This window comes from Lissotriton vulgaris, chromosome 1_1 (genome assembly GCF_964263255.1).
Source record: "Lissotriton vulgaris chromosome 1_1, aLisVul1.2, whole genome shotgun sequence".
NCBI lineage: Eukaryota > Metazoa > Chordata > Amphibia > Caudata > Salamandridae > Lissotriton > Lissotriton vulgaris.
Window position 1 is genome coordinate 2,109,914,753 of NC_141685.1, and position 17,675 is coordinate 2,109,932,427.

At 42.1% G+C, this 17,675-nt stretch overlaps 1 protein-coding gene across 2 annotated transcripts in view; it reads left to right on the forward strand.

The window, feature by feature from the left end:
* Nucleotides 1-17,675, forward strand: part of CRACR2A (calcium release activated channel regulator 2A) — a 930,414-nt gene that overhangs the window by 598,856 nt on the left and 313,883 nt on the right. The window lies entirely within an intron of this gene.

Consider the following 17,675-nt stretch of genomic DNA (forward strand, 5'->3'; position numbering starts at 1 on the left):
TGGAGCATGTGCCTTGTTATCTCAATTTCAAGGCCAAACAAGAACAATAGCCAAGACATTGTAGTTTGAATGGTCATGTTTTTGTCTTATTTGTTTAAAAGAATGAGTCTTAGACTCGTATATTGATGCTCATTAGTTGTATCACACTTTCCTAAAGTGATGTTGGAAATTCCAATTTAGATAATATAGAGCATTAACAGACTACCTCTTGACCACTTGTCAGGAGAAGTCCTGTGCCCCAGATTATCACAAGCAGGATAGTGCCGGAGAAGATCATGCCTGCCAGAGATGCCGTTGTGTCGTATTTTCTACTGAAAGTTGTTATCTGGGTCTGGGAGTATCTGATTCTGATGCAACGTCTGTTTGCCTTTTGCAGGGGACAAAGCCCCCTTGACTTTTGGTGATTGCAGCATTTTGCTGTAAGTATGTATGCAGTGCACTCATTTTCCATAAGAAAATCTACATGCAAGTTATGCTACTCCAAGCTCTCCTAGCATAAAGCACAGAAGTAGGTTTTAGGGTATTAAATGTTTTCTTTAGTCTTTTTTGTTCACAACATATATTTGTGATGTTTTAATCATATTTTGTGTTGTTATTTTAGAAGTGCTGAGCAACAGGTTTCACTGGTTGGAATAAACACCCATTTTTGTTAAAGTGTCTTCTTCTTAGTGCAGTTTGTGTGTGTGATATGGAAGAGAACGAAAAAGGTTGGCTTCTAATCACCATGGTGTCCCTGGATACCTGTTAAGGAACTGTTAGTAACCCAAAAGCATTATTGCCACTTCAATTATGTATTGGATGTGTGGGGTTCTGCAGGGATAAAAAAACTGTCTTTCACACTCAAGTGTTAGAGAATTGAAATAAGTTCACTCGTGCCACCCGGGGATGTAATTCCAAACCTTGTAGAGCTGAACCAGAGACTCAGTTTATGCAACACCAGAGTGACTGTACTGTGTATATGTATTAATTTTTTTTAGTTTGCTTATTGAATTAAATCATAACAAACATCAACACTTATGTCACTTTAATTAATTAAATATGCTGTTTCACTTAATTAAGATGAAATGTAATGCACTTGTACATACAAAAAGAACAGATTATTACATCAAATCACCTATTGTTTCTTGCTGAAAGCTAACTCAAAACAAAACAGCTTCAGCCCAAGGCTGCTTTAAATTATTACATGCTAACAGAACACCTTATCACCATTATAAGAAACTGGATTATTGTTTGAGGGGTTGGAGGTCCCATTCAGCAAACAACTACAATCCTTGTCTAGGTGAACCACAATAATCACTAAATTAATGTGTGCTTAACCCTTTGGCAGCTTGTATGGTAAGGTAATATTTATTTTTGCTTGATTAATTAAAATCTTTGCAAATACATAACAAAAAGGTTCCCATTGCACACAAATTATTAAGCTTAAAATCAACATTAAAAGGATCATCAATAACATATTCACAGTTCGTGCAATTGGCTGTTCTGTAAGACCATACACATAAATTCTTATACTTCAAATAGTGCTAAGTTGACAATAACTACCATCGATTTACATGCCACAAGACGCAGCATAACCAAGTCCATTGTTCAAACTATTGGGCATTATTAATTTGAAATGCTAGTGCAACTATAGGGAGGTATTAAGTTCATTTAACATATAAAAAGTGTTTTCTTAACCTATAGGCAATAAATAAAAGTGCTGGTACAACTTTAAAGTGTTATTGTTCATTTTTGATTTTTGGTGACTCCCTTCTGATGCCCTTGTACTCCTATTTTTGACATACTTCAGATAACAACGAATTTTGGAGTCTCTTGGTTACCGTCTCAAAGAATTTTGTTAGCAGACAGTTAAGCTGAACGTCAACAGGGTTGAAGCAAACCTTCACTGCCTGTTTGCAGGACCGGGTACCATAATACCTGAAAAAGGGACGTAACAAGGTGCATCTTATATCCTTTAAGTTGGGACAGTTACAGATTACATGAATAATGTCCTTCTTCCTGCTTCCGCATAGCTGGCAAGTCGGTGTACCGCCTCTCCTTGTCCATGTTGGGAGGTGGGTATTGATAGTAATTACCCCCAATCGCAGCTTTAGAAAATTTTCCTTAGTTCTTATTTTGACTCCTGCACTCAAGTAGGAATGGGGTTTGAGCCTTGCGTAATCACTCAGCACTATCCAGCCATGTGCTTTTTTAGTAAGAATTGCTTTGTCTTCTAAAACAGATAACATGGATGTTGTCTTTTTCACTGCTTTTTTGAAGGAAAGATGATCTAATGGTACGGCCCAGAGTTCGGACAGACCCAGTAGCTCAATGGAGTCAAACAGGTAATCCCTGGCTGAGCATTTTTGTTTGTGAAGTAAGGCATTCCAGAGGTTGGAGTTTAGGGATCCTACCTCTGCACTTCCGATTTTAAGCCAACTTCTTTACATAGGCACTCCTCCTTTCCACTGTTTGTGTTTGGACCCCAAATTACAGCCGTATTTGAGCTGGGGAGACATATTTTAGAAGATGGAAAATTGCTATATAAGAATTGGCTATTACTACGTCTCGGGCTGCAGAGTCTTTGCCTTTAATAGACTCACTCCTGTATGTTAGTGTTGGCAGCAGTTTAGCCCGTAGAATCTGTAGCAAGGGATCAAGCTTGAGGTCGGTAAGCAGTCTCTTCAATGACTTCAGTGCTAAATAAGTTGTAGTTCCCTTTCTCCGTATGGTCTCTAGCTGAGGTTTAAAGGAGCTTTTATGGTCCATTAGTATTTACAGATATTTATAACTTGTTACCTGATCCAAACGTTGGCCATCTAGGAACCAGCTGTTATTCTTCTTTTTGTGATAGTTAACTGCCATGATTTTAGTTTTCTTGAGATTTATTTGGAGGGCATTCCGATGTGAGAAACTTCTTGTCGTATTTAAAAGATGCTGAAGACCAATGGGAGTCCAACTAATCAAAACCAGGTCGTCAGCATATAGCAGGTTTGACCATAAATTGTTTCCCAATTTTGGAGCATGGGATATGCAGCTGTCTAGTTCACCGGGGAGATCAGCTAAAAAGTTAAAAATTAGCAGCACACCCCTGCTTGAGGCCTTCGAGGTCATGATTCGTTTTGAGATATGTGTCCCTGTGCCTAATTTAATCCTCATCCAGGTATCTGTGTGTAGCTGTTTGAGCTGACCCAAGAGTGAATTTGGTAAACCCCAGCTTTCAAGTTTTCCCCAGAGTTTGGCTCGGTCAACATAATCAAAGGCTGCTGTGTAAATAAAACAAAGGAAGAGGTTTTTTTTTTATTACTTAGCTGCATCCATTAATGGTGTTAGGGCCAAGATGTTAGTTGTTGTACTTTGGCCACTGCAAAACCCAGTTTGATTGGTAGGAATGATGGAGTTATGTGAGGCCCAAGAAGTTAACTCATCCAAGATTTTTCCTGCGTAGTATTTTGCATCTACGTCTATAAGGGTGATTAGTCGATAGTTGTTTGGATCGTTTCTATTGCCCTGTTTAAAAATAGGACTGATAATTGATCCTTTCCATGATTCCGGGATGGTGGCTGTAGAGATTATGCCCTTAAAGACTGGTAGTAAAGTCTTGCTCCAGAAGTCAGCGTCATGTTGTACAACATCGGAGGGATGCCATTGGGGCCAGGGGCACCCATAGCTCTACCCCTGGCTATCAGACATTTTATCTGTTTTTCTGTGGATGCACACCATTCCTTTTTATTGGAGGCTAATGAATCTAAGTCGGCGGCCAGGAGGATCCTCTATTTTATATGGGTATTAGAACTATCGGCCGATTGATCTTTGAAAGTGCGATTTTGTGTCACTTCCACCCTGTTGGGGGATTCACTATCCGTTGTCGCAATACCCATTTCCTTGTTCGATTCTGCTTCCTTTTGCCTATTGAGGTTAAAGTGGGCGGAGAGATAAACTACCCAAGCGGCCTCTGTTATATTGGAGCTTATTCCTGGATGGTTTGGTCGCTCTATCTTGTGAATCGTTTGCCAAACCTGTTTTTTTGCTTGGCATCGTGCAGTAAGTTGGCCCACGGTTCATCATTCTTTAATATTATTTTCCTCCACTTCCTCCTTTTCCTCCTTTACTGAAGGGTCGACTGCAAGTCCAAGTTCCCTTGGTGTTTTTCGAAGTTGTCTCAGTGTTTGATTTATTGTTCATTTTAGACTTTTTGATTCCGGGCTGCATTTCACTTTTGTTAGATCATCTTCCGATTGTCTTGGTTTGGTCCCTATCCTAATCACAAATTTCCTAATGAGGGTCGTAATAACATATTACCATTCCTTTACCGTTGGGACAGCGGATTCTTTTCCTCTCTCATGTAGGATTTTGGCGGAGGCTGATAGTGCTTCTATATTGTTAAGATTGCACCTTATATGCTTTAGGTTAGAGATCTCTTCAGTTACAATGGGTTTCCAAGCGTCTAGTTTAACAGCCGGTCTCGCATTCAACAGCACTGCCTGCAGTAGGTGATCACTGTGTGCATTGTCACCTATTCTAAAAGTTGCTATTTTGTTAAACATAGCTAATGCTGTGAATGTAAAATCTAGATAAGCGGAAGTTTTTGAAGAGTGGAATGTGGTGGCTGGTGGATTGTCCTCCAAGAAGCGGCTGTTCAGTACTCTTAAATGTAAGTGTTCTAATTACTGTAGCAGATGTTTATACCATCTCGTTGCTTTATACATTTTTGCTCGGGCTTGATTCGGTATCCCCCATATTGCTGTAAGTTCTTGTGCAGGACCGTCATCTTGGCCTGACCCCAAAAGGTGTAAATTGAAATCGCCAACAAGGATTATATGGTCGGTATCTTGCCCGTCCATAATCCTTTTTAATTCATTTGTCAGCTCCTTTACAGCTTTTTCTTTTTGTTTGGGATGCATGTAGGTGTTAATTATTATAACTTCTTTGGCAGCTTGGTAAGAACAGTCAAGCTTAACCGAGGCATATTGTAAAGTATTTATGCAAAACACAAACAGTACGAAGTGAAAACACAACAAAAGAAATATCCCAAACTAATTTAAAGATTAGAGTACATTTTAATAAATAAAATGACACCAGAATGACAGAAATTCAATAAGTAGAATGAGAGAAATTGAATTCTAAAGGTTTAGATAAAAATATCGCCAACTGTAGGTAATTGGTCACACTGAACTGGGACAGAGGCACAAGTTCGGGCTGACCACAATAGAGCACAGGCAAGGCACTGGTCCAAGTTTAGCCTGCTAAGAGTTATTATGTCCTTGGTGTGAGGGCTATGCGGTGTTGCTTTGCAACGCTTCATGTCATCAGGCGTTGATTCCAATAAAGCTGTGGAGGGAGGCATTGGGTCACCCAGCGTTGGTTCTGATGAAGCTTGCAGCTATGTAGCAAGAATTTGTGGGCCTTTGGGTCACTCTGTATTGGTTGCTATGAAGCTTTCAGTTGTGTGGCTAGGCTTTGCGGGGCTTCACGGTAGTTTGTTTTTTTATTGGAAGCTTCAGTTTGGCAAGGAGGTGTTCTCTCTGCCAGCCGAGGGTTCAGGACTGGCACGGCACCTCTTGGGGATTAGGGACTCACTTTAAATATACCAGTAGGGCTCAGGCAGGTCCAGTTGCCGGTCCAGTGCAGCAGGTCAGCTGAGCAGTTGCAGGGAGACCACAGGAGCTTTTTGAGTCCCTGTAGCTCCAAACAGAAGGTCAGCCAACTGACCCTTAGAGTCACTGAGGTAAGTAGATCCAGTCTTCTCTCTCTGACAGCATTGCTTTTCTCAAGCAGCAGGGCATTGCTCTGGTGGCAGCACATTCCTTTTTCTGTACTGTCCACAGGTCCAGGAGTGTCATGATGAGTTGCACTGTAGGTCCATTATTTATACCTGGCGCCGGCCTTGGTGTGGGTGGAGAACACCCTGTCCTACTCTACCATCAGGTTCTGGAAAAAGTTATTTTCCCTTATCCTGCCAAGGCTCCAAGTTTATGGTGACAAAAGGGTGGTGCCAAGTTCCATTAGGTGTGCTGTAGGCTAGCTCTTTCCCTCATGCTAATATCATGCTGCAATCAAAACTCGGTACAACGATGAAGATCATTTAGACTGTACATAGAAACAACAAGGCACAGACATAGGGGTTTGTAATCCTCAAGGGATGACTCCTGTAATGGTGTTCAGTCACAAAGTAAAAATTCCTTAAACACAAGGGCACTTATTTATGAGGCCTTGCGTCAGTTTTGCGCCGCCGGTGCGTCACTTTTTGTGACGCACCAGCGGCGTAAAAAATGCGCCTTGTTGCGCCATATTTAAAAAGTGACGCATCTAGGTAGATGCGTCACTTTTTAAACTCCTGCGCCACATTATACCTGCGTCAGGTATAATGTATGCAGAGGGGGCGTTCCCCCACAAAAAGCCTCGTAATAGTGACGCAGTGAAATCTATGACATTTCACTGCGTCACTTTTAGGATGCTGTTGCGTCAAAATCTTGCGCCTGCCTCACAGCAGGCGTAAGACTGACGCAAGCCCTTTCACATGGGGCTTTCCCCATGTGAAAGGACGCATTGCGGGAGTTGCGTCACTTTTGTGACACACTTCAGCAATGCGTCAGTTTTGCGCTTACAGATACGTCAGAAATACTGACGTATCTGTAAGTCCTTGCGACATGATGCGTCATACATTAAATATGACGCATCATTGGTGTCGCAAGGAGTGCGCAGTGAAAAGTGACGCATCGCTGTTTTCACGCAGCGATGCGTCACTTTTCATAAATGAGGCCCAAGATTTGTACTAGAATACATTTGTGTATCCAGCTCTGTCTTTTGACAAATTCCATGGAATCATAGTCTGCAAGTTTTGGACCTCTGACAACAAGGTCCCTGCTTCAGCAACTATGTTTATTTAATAATAATAATTCCACATTTGTAAAGCGTGAACATATCACCCCTAAGGGTATCAAGGCGCTGGGGGGCCGTTGGGAAGATTAAGTGAGCTATTGCCCAGAGTCACATGATGCTGAAGTTGTGTAAAAGCTTAGTAAACTAACTTAGCAAAATAGCAGTGATCTCTTTACGTCTGCAACACTGTCTTAACATGTACATGTGTCATCAGAGAATCTGAGGAAATGAGGATGTCATATAAACTATACAGAACACATCCTTAAAACCTCACAGGGCTTTATCAATAACATATTGAAAGGCATCTGGAGAGTTTCAGAGTATGAACGGCATGTCCTCGTAATTATACAGTCCAAACTTTGTGCAAAATGCAGTTTTCAATTTATCATCCTCCCAAACTGTGGTTAAATGATATGCTCCTCTGCTATTAAGTTTAGTATAAATCTTCGCATGTTTCATTTGATCTATGAGAATGAATTAAGACTACTTGACGCTATTTTTAACTTCAATAATGTTGATTGTTCTATAATGAATATATGGTCTTAGCTTACCTCCTTCCTGGGGTGCAGAAATATAGGAGAGAAGGTATTAGATTTTAGATGTATTGATAAATGTGTAAATTTTCATCTATGCATGGTCAAAGCTGTCCTGCCTCAGCATCTGTCAGTGGATATACTTGACCAAGAAGTAAAAGTGCTCCAGGTTCCAATTATTCTTACAATCATAGTCCCTGTGTGGAGGTGATACACTGGCAAAATAACCACACATCCAGTAATATGTGATGTGATTATGATTGCTAATGCCTTTGAACAAACAATTGTGTATGTAATAAATAGACTTACCTTGTAGCATTCTCACAGCCCATTCAGTACTAAGAACATACTGCACTAACCACAGCCCATCAATAATCACTTCAAATTAAGGCACATCAATCAAATCAATCAAAATGTTATGTTTATTTGGAAGAGTAATTTTGAAATTATACTGTAAGGGTTAAAGAGGGCACCATGATTTACAAATTTTTTGAGAGTCCTGGGGCTTCATGGTACATGTAATTTTTCTTGACTTTACTCATGCATCTGGCATAGTGAAACCACTAGATATGCAAAAGTTGTTTGCATGTGGTGCCTACAGGCACAATCCAGCCAAACTCCTATGCTTCTGAAGGCACGTATATACAGGCAGGTTTGATTATTACAGGTTCACGCAAGACCATCAGAAGGAGGTTCCTTAGGGCAGTAGCAGCTGGTGAACTTTGGCTCACTCCTTTCTCCTCATAGGTTAAGGCAGTCAACCAAGTTTTCCCGCAGTGCACCTCACTTAGCCCGTAACATTTTAATGTCCCCCTTGGCATCTGTCCTTAAGCAGTTTGGATGTAAAATCATTTCATACACTAAAGCCACTCAGCTGCTCTTCACCTTTGATTGTTACCCATGCCTCTATTGCAATGCCTTTCACAGGCTACTTGCTCCCATCTTTGATTGAATGCAGAGTAGCCAACTCAAATGCAATGCAGAGACAGAAATTATTCTATTTGGTTCTCATGAGTTCAACTGGTCTGATGTTATATGGCACACTGCTTTGCCAGCCCCGCCCCCTCTAAATCTGATGGTAAAGAATTTAGGGGTGAAGTTGGAAACCACCCTTTGCATGAGTCTGCAGATCTCCACTGTGGTGGACCAATGCTTTGCGATGCTCTGCACTCTTAAGAAATTCCTCCCCCTCCTGCCTCTGGAGGCGAGAAGAGTGGTAATACATGCTTTGATTGCCGAGTACTTGGATTATGCAAACACCCTCTATCCAGGAACTGTGGAAGCTTTGATGAATCACCTGCAGGTGGACTCAAATGTGGCTGCTAGGCTTCTTCTGCGTCTACCTAGGTGTTCTTCGACCTCGTTGGTACTGAAAGCTCTGCAATGGTTACCAAATCAAGAAACAGATCTTATTCAAAGCCTTAGCTCTGATCCACAGAACAATGTACTTCAGTTGGGGTCCCATCCTCTTAGTACCACCCCAAGCACAGTGTTTGGCAAAAAAACAATCCCAACCAAAGGTCCTGCAAAGCATTATGGGACGAGATTAGCAGTGGGCAGTGAATATTATAGTATCCAATATCAAAATAATTCTACAAAGAGCTGCAGTTCACCTAGTCGTTACTAGATGTCCCTCATGGGTCAAATGCAAAGCATTGAAATTATTCTTACATCAAGCTGCAGTTCCACTAGTCGTTACTTGATGTCCCTCACGAGTCAAATGCAAAACCTTTGAAACCCTTTCATCAAGCATTTGCATTTGACTTGTGTGGGACATCTAGTAACCACCAGTTGAACTGCAGCTCTTTGTAGAATTATTTTGATATTGGATACTATATAATATTCACTGCCCACTGCTAATATCATCCCATAATGCTTTGCAGGGCCATTATTGGGAATGTTTTTTTGCCAATAACTGTGCTTGGGGTGGTCCTAAGAGGATGGGACCACCACCAAATCGTTCAATAAGATGTGCTTTTTTGTTTTCAAGGCATATGTTTGGTACTCCCCCAGGTTAGGGAGGATTCCAAAATCATCACCTCTCTCACTGCTTGCTAATTTTTCAGGTTCTTTTTTGTGAAAGTACTATATGCACTTTAGCATGTAAAGATAGAGATACTTATTTTATCATAACTGGCACTGTGCAGGATGCCTTTTGCAATTTTTTCACAGTGCAGACAAGTACACAGTGTCATCAGCTATGCTACGCAGACTACGTGTACTACGTGAAGTTCAAAGTATACTACATGAAGCTATGTGTAGTGCTGCTACGCAAACTACGCCCAGGGTTACTCATTTTATTATAACCCCCTTAGAAAAATGTGTTCTCCGTTAGGTAGAAAAATCTAACTGTAGAATGCTTTAAAAATTACAGCAGTAGCAGTATTCATCTGATTCTTACATGCAATATATAGACATCAACAACTGAATGGTCTGATAAGTAGCACGTTTCTGCAGCAAATTACATCTTTCAATAGTAGGCTTTTAGGGGAGCAGGACTTGTTAGAAAGCTGTCTCTACCCCTCACCCTGCACTCAAGTTATTGGAAAAAAGAGTATGCAACACCCCAGGTAGCTTGGTCATTGCTTCCCTCAACAGTATATTTTGTTAGAAGCTAAGGGTTTGGCCAGCTATAGAATGACGTGTTCTGAAACCCTCCCATAGTATGAGATAAGGAAAAGCTCCTTTTCAGTACTTTATGGATTTATTCCCTCCTCTGTTCTTTCAGTGCTATTTTATTTTTTTGATCTAGCCTGGAATCTGTTACCATCCTTTTTCTGAAATTAATCAATGTTCCTTGCTGATCAACTCTCCCTAGCATTATTTAACACTATTTGCTAGAGCTACATCTTTTGATTTGTTTCCATTTTAAGTCTTTAGAATGTGTAGATCTTTCAAAATCACATACTGTAAATGTGGGAATTGAACAATATAATTTCTTTAGGGCACTGTCTACTTGACTCCTTTTTCTCACACATTTGACTTGTAAGCATTTTTAATCTCTCACCCATACCATATCGAGAACAGAAATTCTTTTTAACGAAACCTACATTATTTAATTTCTCAGGACGGTCCCATAATCCAACAGCTAGAAAATCATTTCAGATTCTGGCAGTGGAACCTCAAAACGTAGGTGCCTATACAGTGCTTCCTACTGTACTTGTGTCATTTCTAATGGCTGAAATAAAAGGTGTTGCTACTGCCCTATGTCATGGCAGTCAAGCCATGGATGAAAGGCAAATTTAGCTTTGCCAGAATTTGATCTTATGACCTGTAGATCAAAGCATATCTGCATAACGAATTGTTCAGAACATAACTTATTATTCGTTCACTGATCATTCTGCTGGCCTTGGAAACTCTTATTTTCTGATGTGTCTGCTAAATCTTTTATACAGTTTACGTCTTACGTAATTTCTTCCCAAGAAGGTGTAATGAGAGATTTGCTTTGTAGAGCATAACTTTACTAGTATTTTTATAAAATAATCAAAAATTCACATTCATACTTTGATTATACATTCTTTTTAATTTTCTAAAATTATTAAAGCAAATTGTTTCCATTAATTTCATGTTGTTAACATTGTTTCCTGCTTACATGCATTTCAAGAAAGGATTTCTGAAGTCTGAAATAATATATAATAGGAATATCAATAAAACAATAGCGTTTTTTATAAGGTTTTGAGTTTGTCAGAATAGAAATCTTTTGTAAAATTGGCATTTACAAACAAATACTGATTTAAGATTCAGTTTTCTCCTTTACCCCAATTATGATGGCAGAAAGAAGTAAAAAGATGCGAGTAAAACCTTAACAATTAATTCTAGGAAACACATTCTATCAAAATAAAAAAGTACTAATTGAAAATCCCATGTTCATTATCAGAAGCCAGGTCTAAATTTATGTTGGTGGCCACCTTATACATTACCACATATCTTATTTTTCCATCAGCCCTTCTTCAACATTCGAGTCTTGGCCAGCATCCGACACGATACTCCACCAAAATAGAGATTCACTCTGTTCCCTCATCAGTTTCACACAAAAGCTGGGTCCTCCCCCACCCCCCAAATTAACATTCAGAAAGACAAATTACCATTTTTGTAATTCTCAAAGTTATGTAACTATAACTCATTGTGTAGTTCCATCCTTCTAGTTACAGTTGTGATTTAATCATCGTGGGAAATAACTTTAGAAAGTATAGCTTGCAACGCTTTTAAAATCAACTACTTGTATAAACAGTATATTAATTCCCAATTGTAGTTGAACTTTAAAAGATTACATTTTAGCTGCAATACATAATGGAACCTTACTCGTGAAGGAACTGCATCCCTTTTCGATTATTGATGCATGTCCTGCGATAATATTCTACTTGCACAATAAATGTCTGTGTATGTGTTTTATACTTTACCAAAATAGTACTTAAAATCATTGTGCCTACTATGCTATACAAAGAGGGGAATATTTCCCAGAAATAACATTGTATTGCCAGTACTTTTAAACTTGTATGGGATGAACATCGTTTTCAAAAATAAAATGTTAACAGCATTTTTGAACTTCACAAATTTAAGTTGATTCTTGTAAAGGTATTTTCTCAACTTTATTGAGAACAAATGCTCTTGTAGTTATGAATTGTTTTCAACCAGAATATCAATTTTGAAATATCAAACTAAGCAAATATCCTGACCAGGATATCAATGAACAAAATATTGTGATGTAAATAAATATAGGTGTTGAACCTGACATCCTTGCCTTGGTTTTCTCCCAACTTTTTGCCTTCAACCCTTCTGTTTTTGCTGACTTTGATTTTGCTGGACTTAGGGCTCGGCACACTGAACCACTGCTATCCAGTACTAAAGTGCCTGTGCTGTCTCCATTAAACATGGTGAAATTGGCCTACTCCTAAGTGGCACATTTGATTCATTAGTAATTTCCTAGTAAGTAACCAAGGCCTGTAAATTAAATTCTACAAATGTGGGCCTACTGCTCTAACTGTGCCATTCCAGCCTGTTCGTGCAGTTTTAATGTGGCAAAAAAAACCTTTTGCCAAGTCCAACCCTTATTTTTTAATACATAGAAGTCACCCCTAGGCAGTGCTTAGTTTGTAAAAAAAATAATAATGCCAAGACTCTCGTCAGGAGGTCACTGCAGCTTGCACCACACATTGCCACTGCCATGCCCCCAATGATAGTAACAACACAACTACTAATCATCACACTCCTACAAGTGTGACACTTTGGACTAATTCAGGCCTCCAAAGCTATAAGAAGGGCTTGGGGGGCTGGTGATAGTCATTTTAATATATATTGAACTTATAATTACTTGTTGTTGAGGTCATGTCTAAATAAGCCAGACAACGCTACCTTCTGGCAGACTGCCAAAAGCACCAGTGTGGACAATCAAGTGCAGAGACCGAGCACTAAAAACCTTCATCTCAAATTAAGCAGTGTCACTAGGGTAGTCCCTACACACCCCAGAGAGCAGGGTAGAGTGTATTTAAAACGTTAGTCTTGTACATTTGTACAGGAGTCGGCTTCAACAAAGCCGACTCCATCATCGCACCCCAGCTCCGGAACATCATCAACAGCTCCTTCGCATCCGCCACCTTCCCGGAGAGCTGGAAACATGACGAGCTGAGCGCCCTCCTCAAGAAACCCACCTCGGACCCCACGGACCTGAAGAATTTCCGCCCCATCTCGCTCCTCCCCTTTCCAGCCAAAGTCATCGAGAAGACCGTCAACAGACAACTCTCCGCCTTCCTCGAGACCAACAGATCCCTCGACCCCTCACAGTCTGGTTTCCGAGCAAACCACAGAACCGAGACCGCCATCATCGCAGCCACCGACGACATCAGGTCCCTGCTCGACAACGGGGAAACGGCTGCCCTCCTCCTCCTTGACCTCTCAGCAGCCTTCGACACCGTATGCCACCGCACCCTAATACAACGCCTCAGCAACACTGGAATCCAAGGAGCGGCACTGGAGTGGATCACCTCGTTCCTCGCCGGAAGATCCCAGAGAGTACACCCCGTTCCGATCCGCGGCCACTGAAGTCATCCGCGGCGTCCCACAAGGATCCTCATTCAGCCCCACCCTCTTCAACATCTACATGAGCCCCCTCGCAGCCATCGCCTACCAACACAACCTCAACATCATCTCCTACGCCGACGACACCCAACTGATCCTCTCCCTCACCAACGACCCAGCCAGAGCAAACCTCCAGGAAGGAATGAGAGATGTCGCAGAATGGATGAAGATCAGCCATCTGAAACTGAACTCAGACAGGACGGAAGTCCTCATCCTCGGACCATCTCCCTCCGCCTGGGACGACTCCTGGTGGCCCCCTGCCCTGGGCAGAGCACCCAAGCCTACGGACCACGCACGCAACCTGAGCTTCATCCTGGACTCCTCCCTCACGATGACCAAGCAAGTCAACGCTGTCTCATCATCCTGTTTCAACACCCTGCGCATGCTCTGAAAGATCTTCCGATGGATCCCCGCTGAAACCAGGAAGACGGTCACCCAGGCCCTCGTCACCAGCTGCCTGGACTACTGGAACACCCTCTACGCTGGAACCACAGCCAAACTCCAGGAAAGACTACAGCGCATCCAGAACGCCTTAGCACGACTCATCCTGGACATCCCTCGCCACAGCCACATCACTGCCCACCTGAAAGACCTTCACTGGCTCCCCGTCAACAAGAGGATCACGTTCAGACTCCTCACCCACGAACACAAGGCTCTCCACGATATGGGCCCAAAGTACCTCAACAGCCGCCTCACATTCTACAAACCCGCCCGCCAGCTCCGATCCGCCAGCCTCGCCCTCGCTTCCGTCCCACGTTTTCACCACCATTGGAGGAAGATCCTTCTCCTACCTGGCAGCGAAGACATGGAACTCCCTCCCTACTCACCTACGGTTGACCCGGGACTATCTCTCCTTCAGGAAACAACTCAAGACCTGGCTATTCGAGCAGTAGCGCCACCCCCCCCCCCTCCCCCCTCCCCCCCCTCAGCGCCTTGAGACCCTTACGGGTGAGTAGCACGCTTTATAAATTTTACTGATTTGATTACATTTAAGTATTACCTGTCTTGGTAGTGAACAATTCACAAATTCATTTCTCACGACTGCAAGGGCTACCTTTCCCATGGGATAGCATCGGTTTACTGTGTTACATTCAATGAGTGTTAACTTTCCATTGGGAGCAGGTTGAGCTTGGTGTCTAAAGAACTGTAATATAAATCCCTCTTAATGGGTTCTTCAGATATAGCAGTAGGTATAAATATTGGACCTCAGATACAACTCTTGAGTAGACATCTGAACCTGTGGAAGACTCAAAAGAAGGACTGCTGCTCTGCTGCCCTGCTTCCTGAGTGAGAAAGACTGAACCTTCCTCTTGAAACCAGGATCACAGAATGACTCTGAAGGCTAATTGGCTGGCCTTCTGATTAGAGCCTAATGGACAGAAAGGTCTCAACTCTCTTGCACCATGCACCTGGACTCGGCCGGTTGTGAGTCCTAACCGCCAACCTCCAATCCTGGACCCTTGGAAGTAGCCGTAAAGGTGCCTTTCAAATCAGTCAGCATCACCAAATCCAGTGCAAAGTGACTCAAAGCCCCACAAAGCTTCATTGCACAGCTATGAGCTTCATTGGAAGCAACTCTGAGTGACGCAGAGTTGCACAGAACCTCACTGCACAGCTGCCAGACTCAACGGAATCAACACCAAGCCTCACCACACTACTGCCAGCTTCAGCAGAATGAACGCAACTCAAAATGAAACCTCACAAAGCCTTGCCACATCGCTTCATCAAAATCATCTCCTACGCAGACGACACCCAGCTGATCCTCTCCCTCACAAAAGACCCGAACACTGCAAAAACCAACCTACATGAAGGGATGAAAGAAGTAGCCGAGTGGATGAAGAACAGCTGTTTAAAACTGAACTCGGAGAAAAAGGAAGTCCTCATCTTAGGATCATCCCCCTCCGCCTGGGACGTCTCATGGTGGCCGCCGGCCTTGGGAAATGCACCCAAACCACCTAACCACGCACGCAACCTGGGCTTCATTCTCGACTCCTCCCTGTCAATGACCAGACAAGTCAACGCCGTCTCATCTTCATGCTTCAACATCCTATGTATGCTCACAAAAATCTTCTGCTGGATCCCCACCGAAACAAGAAAGACGGTCACCCATGCACTGGTCATAAGCCGACTGGACTACGGAAACACTCTTTACGCTGGAACCACAACCAAACTACAGAAAAAACTCCAACGCATCCAAAACGCTTCAGCCAGACTCATCCTAGACATCCCCCGCCAAGACCAGATCTCCGGACACCTGAAAGACCTCCACTGGCTCCCCGTCAACAAGAGAATAACGTTCCGTCTCCTCACCCACGCACACAAAGCCCTCTACAACATAGGACCCGAATACCTCAACACGCGCCTATCCTTCTACACCCCCACCCGCCAACTTCGATCGTCCAATCTAGCCCTCGCCGCAGTCCCACGCATCCAAAGATCCACCATGGGGGGAAGGTCCTTCTCCTACTTAGCGGCCAAGACCTGGAATTCTCTCCCCACCCACCTCCGCCTTACACATAACCACCTCTCCTTCAGAAAACAACTAAAAACTTGGATTTTCGATAAGTAAAGCACCCCTCCTCCCTCAAGCGCCTTGAGACCCTCTGGGAGAGTAGTGCGCTATACAAATTTTGAACTTGAACTTGAACTTGCACTTGAACAAAACCCAATCAAATCAAAGGCCATTTCACATGTCGAACTGACCACGCTCTGTATGTATTAGAGTGTACATGTGGGCTCAAGTTCGTAGGCAGTCCTAAACTCCCGGTATTTAAGAGAATTTTACAACATCTCCGGGTTGTAGTTAATTCAGATTCCAACTATCCAGTAGCCAGACATTTTCAGTTAGTACATCGCAACAACTTAAAGGAGCTCAAGTACTTTGTTATAGGTGCTGTCCTGATATCTAGACGTGGTGGAAACAGAGAGAGAGGTTTATGAAAGTTAGAGTCTCACTTCATATTGGCTCTTGATACAATGATCCCAAATGGTCTAAACCCAAGTGAGGACTTGCACAATTTCTTATAATATATGTGTATATCAGCATCTCATTCTTAGCACAGGTCCATCCATGTCAAATGATTGGGTTGTCTCAAAGGACATTTTTTGATTACTCAAGCAAAGTAATCTGTTCTTTGTGGTTAGACATGGTGCCACTGTGCTTCTTCACACTATTTTTATTGAGAAAAATGTTGTTTGACCAGCCATTCTTGGTTCCAGCAATTGCACTTTATTAACATTATTCAGGTACAGAAAGGCATTTCTGGACACCCCGTTGTTTTAGCCAATTGGAAAGGTAGTAAATAAGCACATAGCACTTTTTGAGAGCACTTTAGTTATCTTCAGATAAGAGTCTTATGGGTACTTGCACTGCAACAATCAAGACAGTAGATTATTCATTTTACAATACAGATGCAGTTTTTAGCTTTCAATAATTACCAACAATTCTCTATTTATGGATTTGTCATCAAGTGATTTAATTAGCACTAGCACTTTATTTGAGGTAACAATATTGTCTATTTTAGATACAATAGTGAATCAATAGCGTGTTGTCAGATTTTACCTTTCAAATAACAATCATTATTGTTGAAAAATAAAAGGCAGTTCAACTTAAAAAGACAGTCGGCATTTGTTTGAGTGGCAATTAATGTAGCATATATATTTTTTACACTTAGCACTATGTCTATTAGATGTGCATGGTATTTTTGATCACGGGTTGGGGTTGGGGGGGGTCGGGTGGGGGCTCCGACGCTCATGACGAGCTCAGCTCGTCATGAGCCATGGTGCTCCGGTGCAGATGGGTGCACACCTTGCTTACGTAGGAAAGTAGTGGCAGATGTTCAGAGGTAGAGGTAGACTCCCCCTTGGTGGTGCAACCTATATATAAGTTGCTTAGCACCATTCTTGCAAATTCTCTCATTCTTCTAGCCCCACACCTAATCTGAATATGCTTTAAATGATTGTTATACATTTTCTGTTTTTCATTCTACAGTTGGAAAAACAATGTGCATTGCTCTACTGCTGATCCTCTAGGATTTGCCTAACATAGACTGTGCAGGAACAAAATGCCAAATTTCCCGTTTATTGACATGTTGTTAGGTTCACTGACTACCAAAATGTTATACAGACATGACATTTGGAGCATTTGCAGGTAGGGATTGTGACATGAACTGATTACACTTTTTTGCGCTTCCTAGGTATCACAAA